The sequence below is a fragment of the Crinia signifera genome, chromosome 2 (genome assembly GCF_055691185.1).
Source record: "Crinia signifera chromosome 2, ASM5569118v1, whole genome shotgun sequence".
In the NCBI taxonomy this organism is placed as follows: domain Eukaryota; kingdom Metazoa; phylum Chordata; class Amphibia; order Anura; family Myobatrachidae; genus Crinia; species Crinia signifera.
The window spans coordinates 131,548,284-131,573,152 of record NC_139218.1 but is presented as its reverse complement, the minus strand read 5'-3'; positions in this window follow the sequence as shown (position 1 = coordinate 131,573,152).

Below are 24,869 nucleotides of genomic sequence, written 5' to 3'. Positions count from 1 at the left end.
AATGTACCTGAAGTATCTCATGGCCACAGAGTCCCGCAGCTGGTATCCGCGTCTGCTTTCAGGGGAGCGGGATGGGCGCATGGGCGGGTCTTGCGGCTCAGATGGAACCTCCCACTCATCAAAGGGTATCTCACGCCGCACAGCTATGTTGTGAAAACAAACACACAGGCCCACAATCCTCGACACCATTTCAGGCGCATACTGTAAGTCACCACCAGTGCGGTGGAGCACTCTAAATCGACCTTTCAACAGGCCAATTGAGCGCTCCACCACTTGCCTGGTGGCAACATGCGCCCTATTGAATGCCTCCTATGGGCCTGGTTCTGGGGAGCTGTACGGCGTAAGTAGCCAGGGCGTACATGGGTAACCGGAGTCACCCAGAACCCACGCATCACGGCTTCAAGCTCTTGGAGTCTTTGCCAAATCCCGGTTTGTTGGATAACATGAGAGTCATGGGCACTTCCGGGAAACTTCGAGTTGAAGGCGGGAATTTCCATGGATGGGCCACATACCACCATCACGTTCAGTGAGTGGAACAATTTTCGGTTCCTATAGATCTTCTCACTTCTTAATGGAGGCACAAATGGTACAGGGGTGCCATCCACAGCCCCTATCACATTAGGGAAGCCAGCAATTTGATGGAATGCCTGCTGGCTTCGGTGAAGGGTCTCTTGGGCAAAAGACATGGCCATGAAGTGCCACTTGCGCCTAAACATGGCTGACGTCACACGCCTCAGGATTCGGCTGAAAGCCGGCTGAGATATTCCAGCAAGTACTGCCACTACTTGTTGGAAGTATACCGAGGCTCAGAAATGCAACACCGCCAGCAGCTGAGTGTGAGGCGGAATTGCTGTCGTGAGCCCCTGAAGAGGTTCTAGATCACTCTCAATTAAAGAGAGTATATCTAGAATGACATGTGTGGGTAACCTGTACCTAGTAAGTACCTCATCATCGGGCATCACAAAGAGTGTCACCCGTGTGCGGAAGATTCTAGCACGTCCTGGCCTCCTTGGCCGACGAGTGGGGTGAGCCGCAAGTGCCCTTAGCCTATCACCCATATACTGCATCACTGCTTCAGCAACCTACGACAAAAGGTTTATAAATAAGGAGACACCTATGCAAAGATTGGTCATGCTCAAACATTTGTCACATTTGATGCAACTATACGTACAATACAGGGGCGCCCAGTGTAGTCCCACAGATCCATAGTAATCTATAATGAAGTTACAATAATATTACCTCACCACACACCTTCTTAAAGACAAATGTATTTAAAACATGTCCCAACTAAACACAAAGTAAGTATTACAGGTGTGATCAACTGATCAATAACTAAAATGAAACATTTCAAATAATGCAGGGACATGTAGCTCACCATTATATGGGGCCACACCGGTTTAACATCTGTCAGTTAAATGGTGGGCAGGTAACATGTTTCTGTAATGCTAACAAGACTTTGCTGTACCAACAATCTGGACCATGCGAGTGCTTACCTTAGAACCTGGCCCAATGCAGCTCTGGAGACAAATGCACCTAGCAGCAAGGCACTATTTATAGGCCTAGCACATGTGTTGTGCATGACATCAGTGATCACTATTGCATGACTTCTGGGCCGGATTTGAAAATGGATTGGGTTACTTACTTTTTATGGACAATCTCAACAATAGCATAGTACTACTGAACATTTACAGATAGCATTTAGAATTGCATAACGTTACAGGTGTCCATTACAAAAAATCTTTAAACAGGTCACCTAAATTATAGTTTGATGTTAGGCCAGGTTTTGCACAAGCGAGTTGCCGCTACTATGGGCGTGGCCTATGCGCCGCACACACACCACGGCGTACGCTGCCGTACGTGACGCTGCCGCACGGAACGCAGATTGTAGCTGATTTACGCCAATTACAGAAATAGTATTTAAAGTTGTGCTAGAAAGGCAAAAAGTTGTTGCAAACATGGCTGGCTCAGAATCAGAGGAAGAACAGGTGTTGCAGAACCTCTTGGCCCGCATGGAGTCCAACACCACCTATGTCCCCCTCAACCCAGACCAGCCAGTGGGAGAAGAGCAGCCAGCTGGGCCATCTACATCAGGCCAATCGCCAGCTGGGCCATCTTCAGCCTCAGCAGAATCTTTGGGATCACACCAGGTGGCTTCCCAACAGAGTAGCCTGGCCAGCACTTCGAGTACAGCGATAGGTGGCCGTGGCCATGGCCATGGGCGAAAGAGGCCAACAGAGGAACCAAGCAGCAGGAACATGGCATTTGAAGCGCAGGAGCTTGCCATCCTGGTGCCCTGGGCACGGGATTGGATCGGTGTCCACAGGACCGGCTGACACACACAAGGAGATGGAAGATCTGGGAGGACATAACGGCGGAGATTAATACGGTGGCTCCACAAGTTCGTGAGGCGGAGCACGTTAAGAAGAGGCAAGTTCATGGGTGTTATATTTGACCACTACAAGACCAGTAATGTTTACATTAGATGTTAGATGGAGTTGGTCAATGGCCGGGCACGTTGCTTGGAGGCACAGACATGTTTGCCATGTCATTTAATTGATAGTTATTGTAGGGTGACTGTGAGTGTATCTTCTAAGGGTTGGTTTTCAAATTTAATATCATGTAAGTTTGGTGTCATGAAGCACATGTTGTAATCTGTGGCAGATTGCAATGGGTACTACAGCAAACATGAGGAGTGACATGTATTAATATGTAAACTTTGATTGCAGGTGGCACGACTTCAAAACGAACCTCAAGAAGAAATTGACCCGGCGGTGGGAACACAGCCACACCTCTGGGGCTGGCCCCATGCCATCAAAGCTGAAGCTCACCCCCCTGGAAGAGATGGCAGAGTGCTGCATTGCAGTCGAGGAGGTCCGGGGGGTGAGCACCATGGACAGCGAGGCCCCAGCGAAAGTCATGGCTTCTTTGCTTGAAGGTAATTATTTGCCATGCCATATGTAGCTGGTTCTAATTTTGCATGGAATGTGTTGTAATTGTAATTTTCTCTTTCACCAGCATCCCCACCGCTTGGTCAAGAATCTCTTGAGGAGGTTGAGGAGTCTGTGCCACCTGCCACCAGTACCAGGCCCCTGCAGCAGCAGCCACTGACTGCGGCTGAATTGGCCACGTGGGGGCAGGTGCTTGGCAATATTCACCAGCAGGGAGAGTCGGCATCAGAGCGGGTGCGTAGGACCAAGGAGGTGTTGCAGGGTTTGGTCAGCAGCCAGCAGACTATCGCTGGGAGCCTGCAGGCTATTGCTGAGGCCCAGCAGGCCATGGCTGGCACCCAGCAGTCAATAGCTGCTAGCCTGCAGGTGCTGGCTGATCAAGCCCTGCGGCAAAATGACCTCCTCCTCCACCATAATGAGCTTATGGTGGAGCTAGTTGCCAGCAATAGGGTCCTATTGTCATCCGTTTCTGGTGCATTACCACCATCAGCACTCCCTGCTGCCAGAGGGGGAAGAAGATCCACCCCCTCCCCAGCATCTGCTCCACCCGGGCCACCATCTGACCGTGGCCGTGGCGGAAGAGCTGCTGCACGTGGCAAGGAGCCTGCCAGGGGCAAACGTGCCCGCAAATGAACTTGTGTCCGCATTAATCTCCACCGTTATGTCTTCCCAAATCTTTCATTGAGCTGTGTGTGTCAGCTTCCTGTGTCCAATTCCGTGCCGAGGGTACCCACATTTGCCCTCGTTTCAAATGTCATGTTTGGTTCCCCTGTTGGCCTCTTTCGGCTACCATTACTGTGTGCTGTGCTTGAAGTGTTGATGCTATACTTTTGTTGTGAAGCCACCTGATGTGTTCCTAATGATTCTGCTGTGGCTATGTATGGGCAAAAATCATGTCTTCATTATATATTATTTAATTTTATTACTGGCATGGTACATTTTATTTTTGGCCGCTTTCCATTTTATTTTATAACTTCTGGTAATAAAATATTTTATTTCACCCCCAAATGTGTGGTTCAATTGATACATGTCGAAGTGACATGTGTATTTCTCTTAGTAATATTAAGTTGTGTCCACTATTTGCTATTTAAAAGTGTGTGAAAACTGCAGCATATATGTGTGTGTTTAGTAATGGACCATTTAAGCTGCAATGGTTCCAATTGAAGCAGTGACAAGCGTGTAATTAATGAGTAATGAGTAAAGGAGTGGATTGGATTGTGTTCAGCTGACATTACTTGTAGTGATTAGGCGTTCCGAATGCCTAGCGCATGAACGAGTGGTGTCCGCAAAGCAATACTTGCTTATGGACACCGCATATTTCTTGCCTTTTTGTTCGCGTGCATTCGGTGTGCTGTCCGAATGCACGCCCACCAAAATAAGTGCACTCCCCCGTGTCCGCCCATGTTTCCGCCCAGTTTAGCCCACTTTGAAAGTACGCCCCTGTGTAGTTCCGAATGACGCCCATAATACGCCCATATTTCCCGAGTGTTTGCGGTGCACATTTCTGTACGGTATTAGTGAGTACAAGTACGGAGACCATGCGTGGCACATGCGCATAGCGCTCCCCACGCATGCGCAGTAGGCTAAAAACCGCTATCCGAAAGTACGCGGAAATATACGCACCAACCAGAATAAGGCCCAAAATTAAGATGCAAAAGGATCAGGCAAAGATAGCCCCCCAGGTGAAATGTATGTCCTCTCCTGCCAGGTCCGACAAAGGATTTTGATCCCGTGTCTGGCCTGGCATTGACCCAGGTCTGACCCTTTCACACTAAACCCGGGTTGCCCATTATACACAGGGCAACCCGGGTTTATCCCTTCTTATAACCCGGGTCGAATTGCCAGGTTGATCGACATGGGATATTCAGTTTGGTGTTTTCACACGCACCTCGACCCGGTATCAACCCAGCAATAACCTGGGTTGATGCCAGGTTTTTTTTAGGGAGTCTTTTTTATGCTCACCCCCTGTCGGAGTACCGGAAACCCAAGATTCTGATGTCAGTATCTGGACCGTCGGTGTCATACCACACCCGTTTGCTGAGATGTGTATTTTTTTTAAATTGAATGATGATGATGTATACTCTCTTGTGATTGGCTAATTGCAAAATCACTTCCAAAGCCAATAACATGCTTTCATTGATTGCAGCTATATTACCAGATAGCCTCTACACTAGTTTATTAAAGTTTTAGCAGACATACGGTGGTTCTTTTGATGGACAGTATGTACATATCATTACTTTTGTTTCCAACAATTAATGAGTGTGTGTTTAAATATCCTAGGAAATGTCCACAAATGTTGATATACAGGAAATTACATTAAATTATGTTTGCCTAGATTTCTGATTTTGTGTATGCTTATTTTACAGCTTTTCACACTTTTAAATATGATACTTATAAACACATTACATAAATAATTTAATTTTGGCTCACCCCCTCCATACAGCCCACACTGAATTTTGTTGATTTTGTAATTACTGTTTAATCAACATGCCTGGATATCTGCCAGTAAGTTTTATTCTTCATATTATTATTTTGTTTTGAATATGATTTCTTCAAATGTTGTTTTGCAATTATATTATTTTTGTTAGTTTAATGTGCTTAGCTAACCTTGTTCAAATGATTGTGTCATTATATTTGTGCACAACATATTTTTTATTAAAATATTAACTTTGATGATAGGACCTTCTAGCTGACATCACCTATTATTTTTAGTTAATGACATCATCAACTCTGTCACCAACATTTTGAAAAACAGCTCCAGATCATTGAGCATCTGGATCCTTCCAGAACACAGTAGTTATTGCTGCCTATACATCAGAAATTGGGTACTGTTCTACCTAAAGGAAAATCCCCTGGACCAGATGGACTAAGTTCAGAATATTATAAGATATTATCTCCACATATAGGGCCTTATTCTGGTTTGTGCGGCTGGGCCGTTTGCGTACGTTCCGGGGTTTGTATTGATCTGCGCATGCGTACCATCTCCAATGCGCAGGCGCGACCACTCCACAACGCTTACGGACGGGTCTTTCCATGCAAAAAAACCTGTATGCGAGAGTACGGTCATTGGGGGCGGCATATGGGCGTGTTGAGGGGAGCGGCCGAAATAATGAGGGAAAATGGGCGTAAACATGGGCGTACACGGGGGTGTGCACCAAAAATGAACGGTGCTACTACCGCTCGATCGGCTAAAGCACCGTTCATTTCGGACACAAAACAGGCGGCCGCCAACTGCCATCTCAGACCACCCCTACAGATACCGCATGACAGCGGACGCCTGGGTCTGCTAATTTACGCTGATTACTACTCAAACACATACACCTGAATGTAATAAGCAATGCTGCAGTCTAAACCATTATTTCACTACCTGCAAGCCACACACAGCACTCAAACACCTTGGAAGCTTATCTTTCTATACTTCTTTACATTTAAAGGTTTGTTTAATTTAAGGTAAGAATCTTTTTAAGACCTGCTTATATATGCTAAGGTAGGTATTTGTTAAACATTTATACACATTCACTACGTGTTTTCATAGACTTTACACAGTAGCACACTCAATCTACACAAGTCGACATGTGTCAACGTGTTCACTCTAATACAAACATAGGTTTTGTATTTATTATACAAATACATAAACCACATCTAACACCTACAAAGGATGTTTCAGCAATGTTTTAAGCCCATGCCCACTATTTTGCACACAATCTTTGTATAGTACCCAAAATACAGAACTGTACCACTTTCTTATCTGCTATGAATTGGATTTTACTACACTCTGGATGTAAGATGCCACCAATCACATTATTGCAATCACATCTCTCTAACAAAGGATTCCTACATCTGCTTATGACACTGTAAAATCATATATATTTAAATAGTTAAACATGTTTGTTCACAAGCAATTTTATCATGTTTGGCCGATTCACACATCTTTAACATACCAACACATGACTGTTTTTTTAGGGAGGACACATATGCATTCCTACACAAATGTCCCTTTTGACCCTTGTTTGTCTACCTCACCCACTCCATTAGGAAATGATTGTTCTGGACCTGCTTTTACCTACTAATGTAGGAGCTACCTCACCTGCACACAAACTGCTTTCTCACCTATTAAGTTGCTCTGCACATGTGCTGACACAAACTAATTAGCTGGGAAAAGTTGGATATGAACATGTGAATGGCCATGGAGAGGGTCACACATGGGAAACTTCTACCACACTTCAAGAAATGCTCAAAAATACCCTGGTCAGTAAGTACACATAAATGTATTATTTGTTTCACACAAGAAATTAGTGTTCAGCATCACAGCTTATTTGCCACTTTGATGTCATAAATAAAATTAAAATATAAAATATACACAAAAATAACAATCAGCCAGAACAAGAGGTTGCATATCTCCAAACATGTGTTACCCTGCAAATGCAATGGTGAAAGAAATGTGGACACCAGAATACGAACTGCAACAACCAGGGTGAATACTAAGCATGATACACACCACAAAAAATGTATCCTGCATTTCTAGAGGTCAAAAAAAGAACTTTACTGCCCATGGCACGAAAATGTATCGATGGCCAACTCAGGAAGTGGATGTCCAGTGCAATTTAAACATTTGGGGTCCAACCACAGAGGAAGTGAACTAGGTGTCATCATTTTGGCCCTTTTTTCCCCTTTTTAGATGGGGCCTTGGGGACAGGGGCCTTTGGCTCTGATGGCTTGCGCCGTCTTCCCCTACTGGACACAGGAGGGTCAGCAGAGGTGGAAGGTTGGGGAGCAGCTTGGGGTGGCCCAGCAGATGGGGGATTGTCCCTTAGGGACCTGGCGGTGGTCAGCAGCTCCACCAGAATGTCATTCTGGCGGCTGATTTGCTTTACAATGCTTTGCATGCCAGCCGCCAGAGTGTCATTCGTGCGGTTTAAGGCCTCACACTGCTGGCTCTTTGTGGCCTTCCAATCTGCAAGAAATTCCACAACCTGCTGCTGACAGACCGCAGCCTCCTCCCCTTGCTGCTCAATCCTCTCCAGCATCACCATCCACCTGGCATCCCATGTGTCCTGTGGCTGGGGGTGTCGTGTTGGTGGAGGCTGGACCACTTGCTCCACCTGTGGCTCTGCAGAGGAAGATGCTGCCGGTTCATCCTGTGTTTCTGCTTCTTCTAGGATAATAATTGAAAACAATGTCACCATCACATACACACAAAAAACTATCTTACCAAATACAATGCATTACTGTGACTTACCATCAAAAGCAGCATTAAAGACCTCCACCGGGAGCTCACTATCCATATTGGATATCCCCCTGACCTCGGCCTCATCAATAACATCCAAGGCGTCCTGCTCCAGGGGGGTATATTCCAAATTATCTGGCATAGGCCCCCTCCCGGTGGACATGCTGTGGTTGAACCGGTCAGTCATCTTCCTCTTCAGTGTAGTTTTGAAGTCTGACCACCTACAAGTTCAAAAATACAAATATCACCATGAGATATGTGCACCACTGTGCTAGTGAACATCATGACTACGTTACATTTCCTAGTGTGGGTGATCTTATGTTTTTTAGGCATATGTTTCCCACACACACATTAATGTCTCCATTATGAGCCATTTCAGTGTCTCATCTCATTCATTAGGCCACTAAATGCACATACATTGATCACTATGCAGAAATGACATCATCCATGGCCAAATTATGCACCTCCACCTGGTGTGAAACTACACATTCCATCATAGCTTGCCAGTGTTGTTATTATGGAGTAATTTAACTATGGGAAGGCATACTGGAATGTGTAGTTTCTCACCAGCTACATGTGCACAGTTTGGACATTCTTGTTTCAGTAGCATCATATGGAACATGTTACAACAACTCTTTTTCAACAACACACTTTCTGTTGTCCCATCACATACTTCACATGAGCAGAACTGTGCCCATAACCTCACATCACACCAATGGTGCATGTTTCATATATAAATGTGGGTTATTAGACATGGTTGTGTTCACATGTGTCAGCAACTCGGGGGTTTGTTGTGTTCCCGGCTGTGACCGTGGTGGACCAGTGGAGGGCGCTGTGTAGCAGAATACAGGGGGTTTGACAACTGACATGCACCAAGGGATAGGAGCACAGCAAACCAGAGTGTTGGCGGAGACCAGGAACAGGGGCGCGGAGTCTAACCTGCCAGCGGTGTTCACCAGGGAGTCCCGCAAGGAACTTTGGGCTTAGCTGCGTCTGACAGGCAGGTCGCGGCCCCCTGCCCTGGTCCTCTGGACGCAGGCTGGGAGTGAGGACACAGAAGGTATGAGAGAATGTCTTTTGAGACGGCTTGAGAGCCGGTGATGACAGTTGGCAGCCTGGGAGCTGCAGGATGGCCTGGAAGCCAGAGGTGACGACCTGGGAGTCGTTGGTATACGATGTCGATGACCAGGAGAGAATAACAAAGTCTCTGGGGGCACTTGTGGTAAACAGTTGACACGGGATGTTGACAACAGGTAAGCCTGCGACAATACTTAGAAGCAGCAACTGATGGATGTCCGGGATGACACAGATGTTGTTAGTCAATGGAGGACGACAGAAGCTGAGTGTCGACTGTGGTGTAGACAGTATCTGTCGACAGATCAGGACAAGATGGTGTAAGTCTCTGATGGTGATAGCTGGCTTAAGAGCCAGAGAGGTGCTCGGCAAAACACCTGATACTCGACTGCAGGGATGATATCGCAGGAGTCTTCTGGAGATGGAATGAACCAGGTAAAACAATAACAATAGCTGGAGAAACGCTGGAGACAAGGACACAGGTAAACCTGGATATCCTAGAGCCTTGGGAACTTCCTCTGAACACAGGAGAACTCTGTAACAGGTAAAACAGTTGTTCAAGGCAAGGACTGAAGGCCCAGGGCCTGAGTTATATCCCCCTTGCCTTTCTGTGATTGGCTGCCAGCCGCAGCACTAATCAACACTGGGGAAAGACAGACACACCTGATTACTGCACAGGTGTGTGTGGGTCAGGGATCAGGCTGCAGAACTCAGGGAAGTTCGCTGGAGACTTAATCACTGGGAATGCAGGGCAGCTGCAACAGCAGCAGCTAGGAGCAAACAGGCATAGAAACCTCAGAAACTGACAGAACCAAGTCAGGTTCATGACAGTACCCCCTCCTTTAGGGGTGGACTCCGAACACCCCAATGAACTTGGTAGGAGAGCTAAGAACTCTCAACTGAGTTTCCCACAGTTTTTCTCAGTCTCCATTTTCGGAACAGGTGGACCATCCATCATCGATGGAAACTGAATTTATCGGAGTATCATCTTGGAGAAAAACATGGTCGTGGAGGATAGGATCTCCCTGGAAAGGAATTTCATGCTGTATACACTCTGGACAGGATGCCACACGTTCTTTGATGTCTTCTCTAATCTGTGGACATCCATCGGAGCGTTGCAGAATCTCGAGGGTGTTTTGGGCACCGGGATGCCCGGAGAACGAAGATTTATGAGCCCCTGACAACAGTCTTGAACGGAATTCAGGGGGCACAAATGTCTTTATACTCTGAGGGTCAGGACAGTACAAGATTTTATCATAGAGCTTGTTTTGTCTGAGCTGACGCATAACCTCTTTTACTGGAGGACGATGGGTTTCGATGTCTCTGGGATCAATACAAGGTCGGAGACCACCTTTTCTCTTCGCAGAACAAACCCCAATACCAGCAGGAGAATTAGAAGGTTGGACGAATCTCTTTTGAAGAGTCTTTCTATTGCAAGATGGCAGGACCTGATTCTTAGGGACTGATACCGGGTAGATACGGCCTTTCGGAGGATTTTCCCTTGAGAGCAAATTGATGGAACAATCCCTCTCCCAATGAGGTGGCAAGGTATCGACAGGCTGCGCATCTATATGGTCTCTGTAGGTGTCAAGCTGACCAGGAAATGGTGCGACATGCGTGGAACAGGTTGGCAGCGCCGGAATAGTACAATGCTGATGACAATACGGACTCCAATGCTTCAACTGTAAAGTGGACCAGTTGATACTAGGGTTATGGAGTCGGAGCCATGGAAGCCCCAGCACAATGTCATAGGATGCTTTGGGAATCACAAAGAATTTTATTAATTCTTGATGCAAAGTACCAATTTTTAGGAGGACAGGTTCAGTACGGAAACGAACCTCACTGCCGGAAATCTTGCTGCCATCCATCGCTGTAACAGAGATAGGCGGAGATATGGGTACCAGAGGAATTTTCAGCTTGGAGACAAGGTCATAAGAGATGAAGTTTCCACCTGACCCAGAATCTGCTAGGGCAGAACTGGGTATGGGTCCGGCTGGAGTCTCGATGGACACTGAAAGGACAAAGTCATTATCGTGAGGAGATTTCACAAGTTGACCCAACCTGACTTCTCCATTGCAGGTCAGGCCTTGGCGTCCTCCTGAACGCTCAGGACAGGCATCAATGAAATGATTGGAAGCAGCACAATATATACACAATCTATTGCGCTGCCTGCGGGCACGTTCGACAGGAGTCAGGCGTGATCTACCAATTTGCATGGGTTCTTCACGGTCAGGAGACACAGAACGTGATTCAGGAATCTCTCTGGGAATTAACTTCTTTTGTTTTTCAAGACCTCTCTCACGGAGGCGTAAATCAATCTTGACACATTGGGAGATAAGGTCTTCCAACCGATCTGGAAGATCCCGGGTTGCCAGCTCATCCTTGATGCGATCTGATACTCCTAACCAGAACGCAGCTGTCAAGGCTTCATTGTTCCACAGTAACTCGGATGCCAAAGTCTGAAAGTGGACCACATATTGCCCCATGGGCCGAGATCCTTGTTTGACCTGAAGGATATCTGTGGAAGCAGAGGCTGAGCGACCTGGTCTGTCAAAAATACGGCGAAAAGTCTCGATAAATTTGTCATAGTCTGCAAGGAGAGGGTCAGACTTCTCCCACAGTGGTGATACCCACTCGAGGGCTGATCCGGAAAGCAATGAGACAATATATGCAATCTTTATTCTAGCTGTGGGGAAGTTGTGAGGTAACAGTTCAAATTGAATTTGACACTTATTAATGAATCCCCTGCAGGTTTTGGAATCACCGTCGTATTTGCTTGGTACCGGCAATTGGAGACTGGAATGGGAAGCGGGTGGTAAAAAATTTTGGACAGTCGACACATGAGTTAACAATGACTGCTGCATTGTATCCAATCGACTGGATACCTCTTGAAGATATTTTATCACTCGCAGCTGAGTGGCTTCTTGAGTCTCTATCCGAGCGGTAACATTTTGGATGACCGCTGGTCCCACACTGGGGTCTTGAGCCGAGTCCATCGGCCTTGAACAATCTGTCAGCAACTCGGGGGTTTGTTGTGTTCCCGGCTGTGACCGTGGTGGACCAGTGGAGGGCGCTGTGTAGCAGAATACAGGGGGTTTGACAACTGACATGCACCAAGGGACAGGAGCACAGCAAACCAGAGTGTTGGCGGAGACCAGGAACAGGGGCGCGGAGTCTAACCTGCCAGCGGTGTTCACCAGGGAGTCCCGCAAGGAACTTTGGGCTTAGCTGCGTCTGACAGGCAGGTCGCGGCCCCCTGCCCTGGTCCTCTGGACGCAGGCTGGGAGTGAGGACACAGAAGGTATGAGAGAATGTCTTTTGAGACGGCTTGAGAGCCGGTGATGACAGTTGGCAGCCTGGGAGCTGCAGGATGGCCTGGAAGCCAGAGGTGACGACCTGGGAGTCGTTGGTATACGATGTCGATGACCAGGAGAGAATAACAAAGTCTCTGGGGGCACTTGTGGTAAACAGTTGACACGGGATGTTGACAACAGGTAAGCCTGCGACAATACTTAGAAGCAGCAACTGATGGATGTCCGGGATGACACAGATGTTGTTAGTCAATGGAGGACGACAGAAGCTGAGTGTCGACTGTGGTGTAGACAGTATCTGTCGACAGATCAGGACAAGATGGTGTAAGTCTCTGATGGTGATAGCTGGCTTAAGAGCCAGAGAGGTGCTCGGCAAAACACCTGATACTCGACTGCAGGGATGATATCGCAGGAGTCTTCTGGAGATGGAATGAACCAGGTAAAACAATAACAATAGCTGGAGAAACGCTGGAGACAAGGACACAGGTAAACCTGGATATCCTAGAGCCTTGGGAACTTCCTCTGAACACAGGAGAACTCTGTAACAGGTAAAACAGTTGTTCAAGGCAAGGACTGAAGGCCCAGGGCCTGAGTTATATCCCCCTTGCCTTTCTGTGATTGGCTGCCAGCCGCAGCACTAATCAACACTGGGGAAAGACAGACACACCTGATTACTGCACAGGTGTGTGTGGGTCAGGGATCAGGCTGCAGAACTCAGGGAAGTTCGCTGGAGACTTAATCACTGGGAATGCAGGGCAGCTGCAACAGCAGCAGCTAGGAGCAAACAGGCATAGAAACCTCAGAAACTGACAGAACCAAGTCAGGTTCATGACAACATGTGACATTGAAGTGTAGCACTATCTACAAACACACCTATCTATTATTCTCAAAACATACATGTAACATATGTACACACATATGACATTATCAGGGGGACAAACACACTTGCCTTTTCTTCACTGCTAGCCAATCTCTGACCACTGGTGACACCTGGTTCACTTCCTCTGTGATCTTGTCCCAAAGGTTTCTCTTTGCACTGGCACTCGGCTTCCTGGTAGCCAATTTGATCCATTCTCGTGCCCTGGGCACTAAAATTCTCAATTCTGCCTCTAGAAATGCAGGGTTTCTCTTTTTGGTGGTGGTATCCTGCTCAGTCCTCGCCCTAGATGTTGCAGCTCTTTTTCTGGTGGCCCTAGTTCTCTTACCATGCACCTGCTGGGTCACACCTGTTTGGAGAGATGCAACCTCTTGTTCTGGCTGGTTGCTTGGCCCTTGTGTAGCTGGTGGCGTTGCAGTAGTGCCTGTTAGTGAGGGGCCCCCTTGCTCTTGGGTCCTCCTTGTCCTCTCCTGCTCCCTCTGCCTCAACCTTTCAAGCAAGGATTCTGCTCTTGCTCTCTGTAGAGCGTCCTCAGCTGCGGAATCATCTGAGCTAGACATGTTTGCAGCAATTATGGCCTGCATCTGACTGGATATTTATATGGTAAACTCCCGCCATGAACAAGGGGGCGTATATTTTTCCCCGCAATGTAGTAGCTAATTTACGCCGATATTTCCCGCCGATAATTCCCGCTTAAATTACGCAGGTCTCCACGCACCTGATCAATCACCTGTATATGCACATACACAGGTTGTGGAGCATTGTGTGCTACATGGTTAAATGTGTGCACCTGTCATTCCAATGATGAGTGTTGTCAGGTGGTATCTGTTGGAGTTCGTGTATGCTTTCTGAATCACATTTAAAAACATAACAACGTTATAATGCTTTCCTTACATATGTTATGAGGATGAATTTGTCATACACCAACATGTTGTATGTGCCTTGTTATCAGCGTATGTATTAATAGATGGTTGCGTGTATTATTTTTCGCACACTGTATATACAGTACGTCTCTACATTGAAAGCATGTTGTATGTGCCTTGTTATCAGCGTATGTATTAATAGATGGTTGCGTGTATTATTTTTCGCACACTGTATATACAGTACGTCTCTACATTGAAAGCATGTTGTATGTGCCTTGTTATCAGAGTATGTATTAGTAGATGGTTGCGTGTATTATTTTTAGCACACTGTATATACAGTACGTTTCTCTATAAATTGAAAGCATACTGTTGGTTATGGTGTGTATATCAGAACGGTCCGCGTAAGTTTCTATTTGCATACATATTGTTAATGTAAGAAGGATTAATAAAGTTAATACTAAACAAACAAGTTTTTAGACCAATCGGCAACCACCAAAAGTTATATATGTACCTGCAATTAATAACTGCGCCATTGCCAATATGTCTTCAACCAGGGCTAACTCCTTTTCTACCCAGGAGCTGGAGGCCCTGGTTGAGGTCATGGACCGGCGCCTGGGGCCCAGGGGCCCATATGTGTCCAACAGGGACAAGCGGCTGGCATATAATGCTGCCCGCCGGCTAATCTACGCCCGGTCCAGCGTCCGCAGAAGCCTGGCCCAAGTGGAGCGGCGCTGGTCTGACCTGCGCCGGCGGCAGCCAGTGCTGCTATGCTCAATTCGCCGCCATATTGGGTGATGTAAGTATATATTTACAAATATGTCTGCGTTTGTTAGCAATGATTTATGTAGTTTTTATAAATATGTGCATGAGTATGTGGGTGTATAGGGGTGTATAGGGGTGTATAGGGGGTGTATAGGGGGTGTATAGGGGTGTATAGGGGGTGTATTAGGGGTGTATTGGGGGTGTATAGGGAGTGCATATGGGGTGTATAGGGGGTGTATAGGGGGTGTATATGGGGTGTATATGGGGTGTATTAGGGGTGTATAGGGGTGTATAGGTGGTGTATTAGGGGTGTATAGGGGTGTATATGGGGGGTATATGTAGTTCCTCTGTTTTTGGCTGTAGCATATCAATTAGTTAGCATGACAAATGTATTAAATATAAGTGAAATGATAATTTGTAAGGTTATTTTCATGACTAATGTGAATTTTTCTATCCCCCATTTTTATGAAACCCAACCTTCGATTTCTATGCCATCAACATGAACATTTCAGCACGCGCAAGGGCACGCATGGCAGCCCGGGAGGAGGCAGGCCGGGAGGAGGCAGGCCGGGAGGAGGCAGGCCAGGAGGAGGCAGCCCGGGAGGAGGCAGGCCGGGAGGAGGCAGCCCGGGAGGAGGAAGAGGAGGAGGAAGAGGAGGAGACATTGGGGCCTGCTGGTGCCCACCCCATTTCCACATCCCCTTCCACCAGCCACTCCCCTACCCCCACCCACACCCCTACCCCTAGCCCCACCCCTACCCCAACCTCCACCCCTTCCCCCACCCCCACCCCATTTCCAACCCCCCTACACCTCCCCACCACCCACCCCCAAACCTCTCCAATCCCCACTCCAACCCACTACCTCAATCCCAAGTCCAATCCCATCCCCCTTGCTCCTGACCCCCCCAACCTCCGGACATCCAACCAGCAGCGAGCAGGATGGCTCAACTAGCCGTAGGTAAATAATGTGGCTAATGTTTACCTACACATTTCTACACATAAACAATCACAACAACCACATATGTGTATCCAACATCAACATTAGTTGCAACATATCACTGCAGGGCGACCATGAGGTGTGGCCTGTCCTTCTCCAGGAACAAGGGTCCCCTTGGTGGTTTTTTTGAGTGTGGCCATGCCTCACCCCTTGAATAATTGACATAACAGTACATCCAATGACATATCCGACATTAGTGGTGTAGTAGTTATGTGGGTCCAGGTGTTGTGTAACCACTTCCCAGCATGATGTGCAACATTAATTTATAGATTGTTTTGTTAATAGTGTGTGAGGCCATGCGGATGCATGCTTTGCAAACATAGCTTTAGGCTTATAATTTGTACAGCAATGGCCAACATTTTACTAAGCAAGGAGTGCTTAAGCCGCAACAATGTCATAACCCTTAAATAGCACAGCCTAATTGTGAGGTTAGAGGTGAGTCCCCCAAAACAAAACTACCAATTGGGATACAGCATACATTCATCCAAGAAGGAGTAATTTAATTAATGTTATTTACTATGTACAGTATGTGTGTGTTAACATATTAGTTTTTAGTACTGTGTTTACATCAGACCCATCTTCAATGTAGTTAAAAAATGTATGTGGCCTTCACACATAACTCACAACTTCTTATTATGTACCAATACAACAAACATTTGTGTATATTATGTATTAATGTTTTTTTTTTCCCTTCACTACAGACACTGAATAGCACCAGGAGGAGGTGGCAGTCATCATACAGGAGATATTCCTGACTCTCCTGTACCTCCACATCCTGTTTTACCAACTGGAGGCCCGCATATAATTTTAGTTAAAAAGTTTAAAAGTTTATATGATAATAATAAAAATTTCTGTACAGAGAGAAGTTGCCTGTGTTGTTATTCAAAAATATGTTTGCAGGTTTGTAAGGGCAGGTACATAGGGATGTGTAATGTACTGTAAGTTATACTTTTTAATTTGAGGTGAGGGGTAACGATTGATGTGTGAATGTGTGTGTTTTTGAGTTAAATAAGACAGTGAAAAAGCATGAATGTTTAATGTTGTTAGATTAAAACTTCACACATAACATCAGGGTAGGTATACATGTTAAAAAATCAGATCAAACTAATTATGGACATAATTTAGTAGATATATACACAAACACCAACATAACTTGATTTAAAAGTAACAGCAATGTGGGGACACATAGATAGTGATTAAAATGCAACATTAGAACATAATAAATATACATGTAATGAGGGTTAAAATGTTGTTTTATTAGGGTCTTTATTAAGGTAGACAATTGAGTTAATAGAAAACAATAATTGAATAACAATTAGAATAATTAATTAATTGTCTTAATTGTAGTTGAAAGGCAAGATTTGCAGGTCCATATATGTGAAGGGTATGGCAGCGTGCACGGACGTACGCTCACTCTCACGAGCGGTGACATAAGCTGAGTTTTCCATTGAAAACAATAGCGACCCGTCCGTGCAAGCTGGCGTACGCTCAGATAGCCGCAAGAAGTCGGTGGGAAGACGGAGGAGAGACGTCCATAAACGGTGGCGTACGCTCAATTGTACGCCACTCCCCTTTGTCGGTGTTTGTGCCCGTACGTATGCGGCTGTTTTGTGGGTGGACTTTACCTCAACGGCCGCGTACGGAGAGCGTACGTTGATATTGAACGTACGCACGTTTGGCCGCACCAACCAGAATAAACCCCATAGTATCATATATGCTTACTTTATTTAATTCAATTCTCTCAGGCAAAGCACCTCCTGCGGGTTTTAACCAAGCTAGGATTATTGTATTAAAGAAAGAAGGTAAATGCCCTAATCATGTGACCTCATATAGACCCATCTCGCTATTAAACCAAGATCTGAAAATTCTAACAACTATTATAGCTCATAGATTGCAATTGGTTCTGTTGAAGTTGATTCATCCCTCACAAATGGGCTTTGTCCGTGACAGATTCTCGGTACATAATATCCGACAGGTTATAGCGGCCCTGACACAATCACACTTTCAGGATAAGGGTAAAACACTGCTGGTGAGCTGTGATGCTGATAAGGCCTTTTACAGAGTACAAAAACGGGGGGGGGGGGAAAAAAGGTCAGTTGTTTGTGGATGCACTCCTGATCCTCATGGATCTATAATAAATTATAGTAAGTTATACTATTCAGGTAAAACCGTGGGGGTTCCTATCGTCTTTATTTAGTCGGTTCTTTGACAAGGAATTAACCCCCTTTTCATCATATCCCCCTATCCATTAACATCTCCCTAGAAGATTCCCAACAGATAGATGATGTGGAATTCAAATGACAAAGTCAACCCGCTCAGTGAGCATAATTCATACAAAACCAATATAGAAAATCCAAATGAGATAAATACCCAAACGAGGGCAAATATTTCTAAAAAATTCCAGAACTGTGAAACCATATTCAAACCAAGCACCACCCTCAAAAAACCAACCTTGGTGCAAAAACACGAATAGTGCCCAGCACACTTCCAACCATAAGAAGGCACCAATAGCCTGTTACAGGGCATCATCATTTGTGGGGTATCACCACGAACATTCTTCATCTCACTTCCATCTATTCACAGGAGCCAATCTACCCCTTTCACCTGTGGATTCCAGCTAAATACTGGACCACACACTAAATATTTTTCTTCATCCCCATCACTGGGCACACATACTTTGTAATCTAAATATTTTTTCACTTGACAATAGTCATCTCAAAACAATGACTATTTAACACATGCTTTTCAAATCACAACAATTATATCACATACAATATGAGCAATCAACATGTGATTCCCCATCACCCTTGTTCTTATTTCACGTTTGTTTATTCGCAACCACTATATTTGCCTTCTCCTTTTTACAGCACAATACTCACGTTTTCATCCTTTCTCACATCTTGAAGTCCAATCACATTCTAAAGCAAGATTAACCCTAAATGAAAGAACAGTACAAAAATAAGAATTAAAAATCAATAATTAGAGATCACCTCAAATGAAATATACTTACCAGTAAAATGTATAAAATTCACAAATACCACGATATAACATCGTAAATACTGAAACGAAGACTCTATTGGTATTAAACATACAGAATGCGGGGTAAACAAATACACAGCATAAGGCATAACTGGCCATCATAAACCAGTGTCTGAAACCTAATACATTGATAAAACGACCTTAGCAGTGAATAAATGGAATAGGGAGGACCCAACAATAACTACGCACGAAGGGATATAAACACCATATATATATTTAAATTATCTAAGCATGAACGCACAACCCCATATACATGTTCCAGGGCACTGGAGTATAATTTACAGATGCACGGGCTGAGCCTGATATGAGTATCATTGGTACAAAACAAACACGTGACGTGCATTGAATATACAGAGTGCGGGGACATATGAATATGGAGTATAATGTATAACGGGTAATAACAAACCAGTATTAGATCTCCAATATCACTACTGAATGCTTGAAGAAATATATCGATAGAACAGGGAAGACACAACCAAGATTACTTTAATAAAAGACGCTAACACTGTGCATGTATGTAAAGTAATATTACACGTACCAACAATTGCATATACAGATTCCGGGGCATCACAGTAAACTATACAGAGGCAAGGGCGGAGTTAGAAGCGATGACCATTGGCACAAATCTCACACGTGATCAATCACGTGACACCGGCAGCGGCAGCAGCAATACGCTGCATAGACACGGCGAATACAGAGAAAGCCGCATCAGTGGCTGAACCAATACCACGTGACCCGCACAATCAAAGATGATTGGCGGGACTTATAAATAAAGCCTGAATGGCGGTAGCGATCGTTTGGCTAGCTTGAAGAAGCACCTAATGCGAAACACGTGTCCTAGACCCGTGGAAGGCAGACTAATATGATGAAATAATGTGTTTAAATAATATGTCATGCTCACCGTTTGATAGACTATAATTGTACTGCTAAGACCTAGCGCTGGGAGGTTGGGACAGCATCATATACCTTTGCAATCCATGTGTATAGACTAGAATACAGGGATTGTCTTATAGGTTGGATACAAACAAAGCAGAATATCCTGCGACAATAGCAACCACCATCTCCAACATTAGCCTATATTGGCACTGTAAAACAAAGGTGGATGCAATCTGGAATCTAACAGTGTGTATGCAATCTAAAAAACACTGAATTCCATACTATATATTTCTAACACAGAACCTCACTGGCCACTTATGACCAGAGACAGGTTATCAAAATATAATAAAAACCACCAGCAGAGGTCAGCAGTAACAAGTGGTAGCTCAAAAACTGTATCACTAAATACAACAAATGTACCAAATGGCAACATAAGATATAAAAGAATGTATCAGTGAATACAATTGTATCTATCTGAAGTTCCTGGCAGAATAGCCAAAAAGGAACAAGATAGTAACAGACAGTAGCTACTCACAATTTATACAATTAGCTGAACCAACTTGTCTTTTCTCATCTTTAAAAGAAATGTGTGTCGCCCTAACCCATGTACTGTGAAAAGGATAAAAATATGTGATAAATGATAAAAACACACTCATACAGCGAAACATATATTCAAATAAATGTGTGACATAGAGCCAAAAGAAGGCCAAATCACACAGTGATACAGAGCCAACCTTAAGGCCATATCACATATCTAAAATCTATTGTTTAAAACTGATAAAATAGTTAAATACTCATATATGAAACCTCTCTAAAAAATAAGTGTGACATAGTGCCAAATTCGTGGCCAAATCACACAAAATAGAGTTGTACGTGAGGCCAAAATCACTACACAAATTAAAAAACTAAGTGTGACATAGAGCCGAATTTAAGGCCATATCACACACCTGATTTACCATCACAAAACAGGTACGCGTGACAGAATCTACCTATTTGATAAATAACTGTGACATAGAGCCCAATCTGTGGCCAAATCACATATCAGACTGTCAACAGCCCCCCTGTGGGGAACAAATTATATATATATGATAAAACTCCTCTAAAAAAGTAAATGTGACATAGTGCCAAATTCGTGGCCAAATCACACAAAATAGAACTGCACGTGAGGCCAAAATCATTATATATATTATAAAAAAAAAAAAAAAAAAAAAAAAAATTTTCTCTGTGACATAGAGCCAAATCTAAGGCCACATCACATACTTGATTTATCAATAGAAAACAGGTACACGTGACAGAACCTACCTATCAACTGATCAAATAGAGCCAAATGTGGCCAAATCACACATAAAACTGTCAACAGCCCCCTGCGGGGAACAAATTATAAGTGTGACATATAGCCGAATTTTCGGTCAAATCCCACAACTGATAAGAGAGAGCATATATTCACAATAGAAAGTGATATAAGAGCCATAACAACTTTGGCCAATATACAAGAACTACAAACTCATGTAAGCTGTATTAATAAGAATAAAAACATATATCCTGAATTAAATCCAGGGTAAACTACCAAGCGACCCCATCTATTGTAACGGTGTGACATAAAATAAAACTACACATATACTGTAAGGGAATACCACCCAAAAAGTACTAAAATAACATCATCCTATTAGACTCTGCCTACACGTTTTAAAAATCCTTTCCAACACCAATCTTTATTTTTCCTCACTTCATGTATGTTTGTATGTTGGGATATTTTAACCTCTTATTTTCGCAAATTTGTGGGTTAATTCCTTGTCAAAGAACCGACTAAATAAAGACGATAGGAACCCCCACGGTTTTACCTGAATAGTATAACTTACTATAATTTATTATAGATCCATGAGGATCAGGAGTGCATCCACAAACAACTGACCTTTTTTTCTCCCCCCCCGTTTTTGATCTCTGACCCTCAGTTGGTCAGGATAGCACCCCCGCTACAAAACAATTGAAATAGCGGTTAGAGCCCGACAATATAGGGCAGAAAACGAACGAATTGAGTGCAGAACCCCCAAAACCCTTTCTGTCCTTTTACCGAGTATCATGGTCACACCTGCTGAGGGTGTTCCATATGCAAAAGTTAGGGGTTGGATTTATTTCTCTTTTTAGAAAGTTGTATGCCCAACCAATGGCCTTTTTGACAATAAATGGTTTAAACACCTCCAGTTTTGGGGCCAGATTCTGTAAGCTTCAAAAGTGATAAAATGGACAGTGATAAACAGCCAGCCAATCAGCTCCTACCTGCCATATCACAGTCTGTGTTTGAAAAATGTCAGACAGGAGCTGATTGGCTGGCTGTTTATCACTCTCTATTTTATCACTTTTGAAGCTTAGAGAATCTGGCCCTTAGTCTGATACGGGGCACACGGCAGGGATGCCCGATATCTCCCTTGCTATTCAACCTGGCTATTGACTCATTTATTAGATTAATTTACTTACAAACTGACTGGCAGGGGATACAATTTGGATCTACGGAATTGAAAGTATCGGCATATGCTGACGATCTTCTCCTGTACTTTGCCAAAAAGACTTTCCTAGTTTACTAAAATTGTTAACGGAATTCGAGTATATATCAGGGTTTAAGGTTAATACATCAAAAACCAAAGCATTGGCATTACACAGAGGTGCAGAAATAGGATGGGCGTACGATTTCCCATTTTATGTGCAGATCATCATCTTACATATTTAGGACTTATTATAACTGTGGATCCAGCAGACCTTCATTAGGCAAACTATTCCCCTATAATAGCAAAAATTCGAACAGATTTGCGATCATGGCGCTCTTTACCGCTATCCTATATTGGAAGGTGTCATCTAGTAAAAATGATTTATTTTCCCTGTTTGCTATATGTCATACAAATGTCACCACTATTGACCAAAGATTTTGATATACAGATTTTATATAAAGCTATCAGCAAATTTATATGGGAAGGGAAAAAACCCTGTAAAATGTTTGAATTAACCCAAGCGTCATTAGGTAATATAAACCTCCCATGTATTAAAAGCTATGCGTTAGCAGCAAATCTTAGATATGCAATAGGCTGGATACATCTAACAGAAAACTATGTAAATTTAGTTATAGAACAAGCATTTTGGGCCTTATTCTAGTTCACTCTTTCTAACAAAATCCTTCTTAGATGGACAAAACCGTGTGCACTGCAGGGGGGCAGATGTAACTTGTGCAGAGAGAATTAGATATGGGGGAGTTATTTTGTTTCTGTGCAGGGAAAATACTGACTGCTTTATTTGTACACTGCAATATAGATCTCACTTTGATTTAAAACCCCACCCAAATCTAATTCTCTCTGCACAAGTAACATCTGCCCCGCCTGCAGTGCACATGGTTTTGTCCATCTAAGAAGGAAATTGTCAGAAAAAGTGAACCAAAATAACCCCCCAAGTCCAGATATACCATTACCAAGTCTGTTACACATGAGACCGTCAAAATATCCACCAAAGGTATCGAGTAATCTGCTATTAGCATTGACCTGTACAGCTTGGCGTCTTGCTCGATCAAGATTGGGAATGTCTACTTATAATACACTGTTTCAATCCCTATTCTATAATACATTAATAGATACACGGATACTCCAGGACACTAGGCTTGTCAAAAGCTATAACAAGGCAGGTTAACGCCTGATGTATCATATTATGGATGAGAGATGCATAGCTATATTGCCATACCACTCATGATGTGAAACATACGCCGATATATCGATACCTATGTTTGTATATTTTCAGTTAAGAAGTTAGGTGACAAGTGCATTGACAGAAATATCAATATCAGAAGAGGTAGGAAGCTTAGATATCATGATAAGATGTACAAATAGTAAAATAAATACAACTTCATCAATATACCCACATCTTAAGAGACAAATATCCCTAGAAGGTTCAAACACAGGATTAACAAAATGGTCAGCGGATCTGCCAGATACACCGCTTTTAAAGGCTTTTATACGTCTAAATTAAATTCTGGTCTCTGCTACATACACAGAGATGTAATATAAATTACTGCATCAGGCATATTACACCCCTAAACGTACTGTAGATGGCAGATGGGAATAGCACCGGACTCAGCCTGTTATAAATGCAAGACATCTGATGCAAATATACTGCATTGTATGTGGCAGTGCCCAGAAGTTAATTCTTTCTGGCAAGAAATTAGCAGATATATATTGGTCAGATATGACATAGGTATTCTTTTAACACCAAAATGGGTTCTGTGGGATATACCCCTCAGACAAATATAATATGGCGTGCCTCCACGTGTATAAAAAAAAATACATTCAATATGCAATGTAATAACAATCCGCGTTCGGTGTTGGGGGGCCTCAGAGATATCAGTGTTCCGGCCCCAAGATTTCTGTTGCCTGCCCTGGCTGGGGATCTTGTGTGAGTAGCGAGATTTGTTTGTGGTTATAAAACTAGCAACAGATAGAATGCTCAAAAACCCTGGACTAGCATACTGTTTTCCTGGCTGCTGTGTGTTTGGATGTGTCCATCTCCCCCAGTTGACCACACTCCCCTACCCTGATCTCTTCTCTCTGCATTTCATAAAGATGAGTTTTATTGGGAAACACAAGCATCCAATTCAGCATGAGCACCTCTGTGTTCATATGACCACTTCCATGTCTCAGTCATAAAAACTTTTGCAGGCTTTGAGTAGTAATGTTATATAACCTGGTAACCGCATTGCGGAGATGAAAAGAAAGTAATACAATGACATGATACAGCAAATAGAATATATCAGCTCTATATCTGAGAAATGATCAAAGTGTCTGATGAAGACGGAGAGAAGATCTGAGATAAAAATTAACCCTTCTACTGACAGCCTCTAATGTTACAATGATATTATTTGG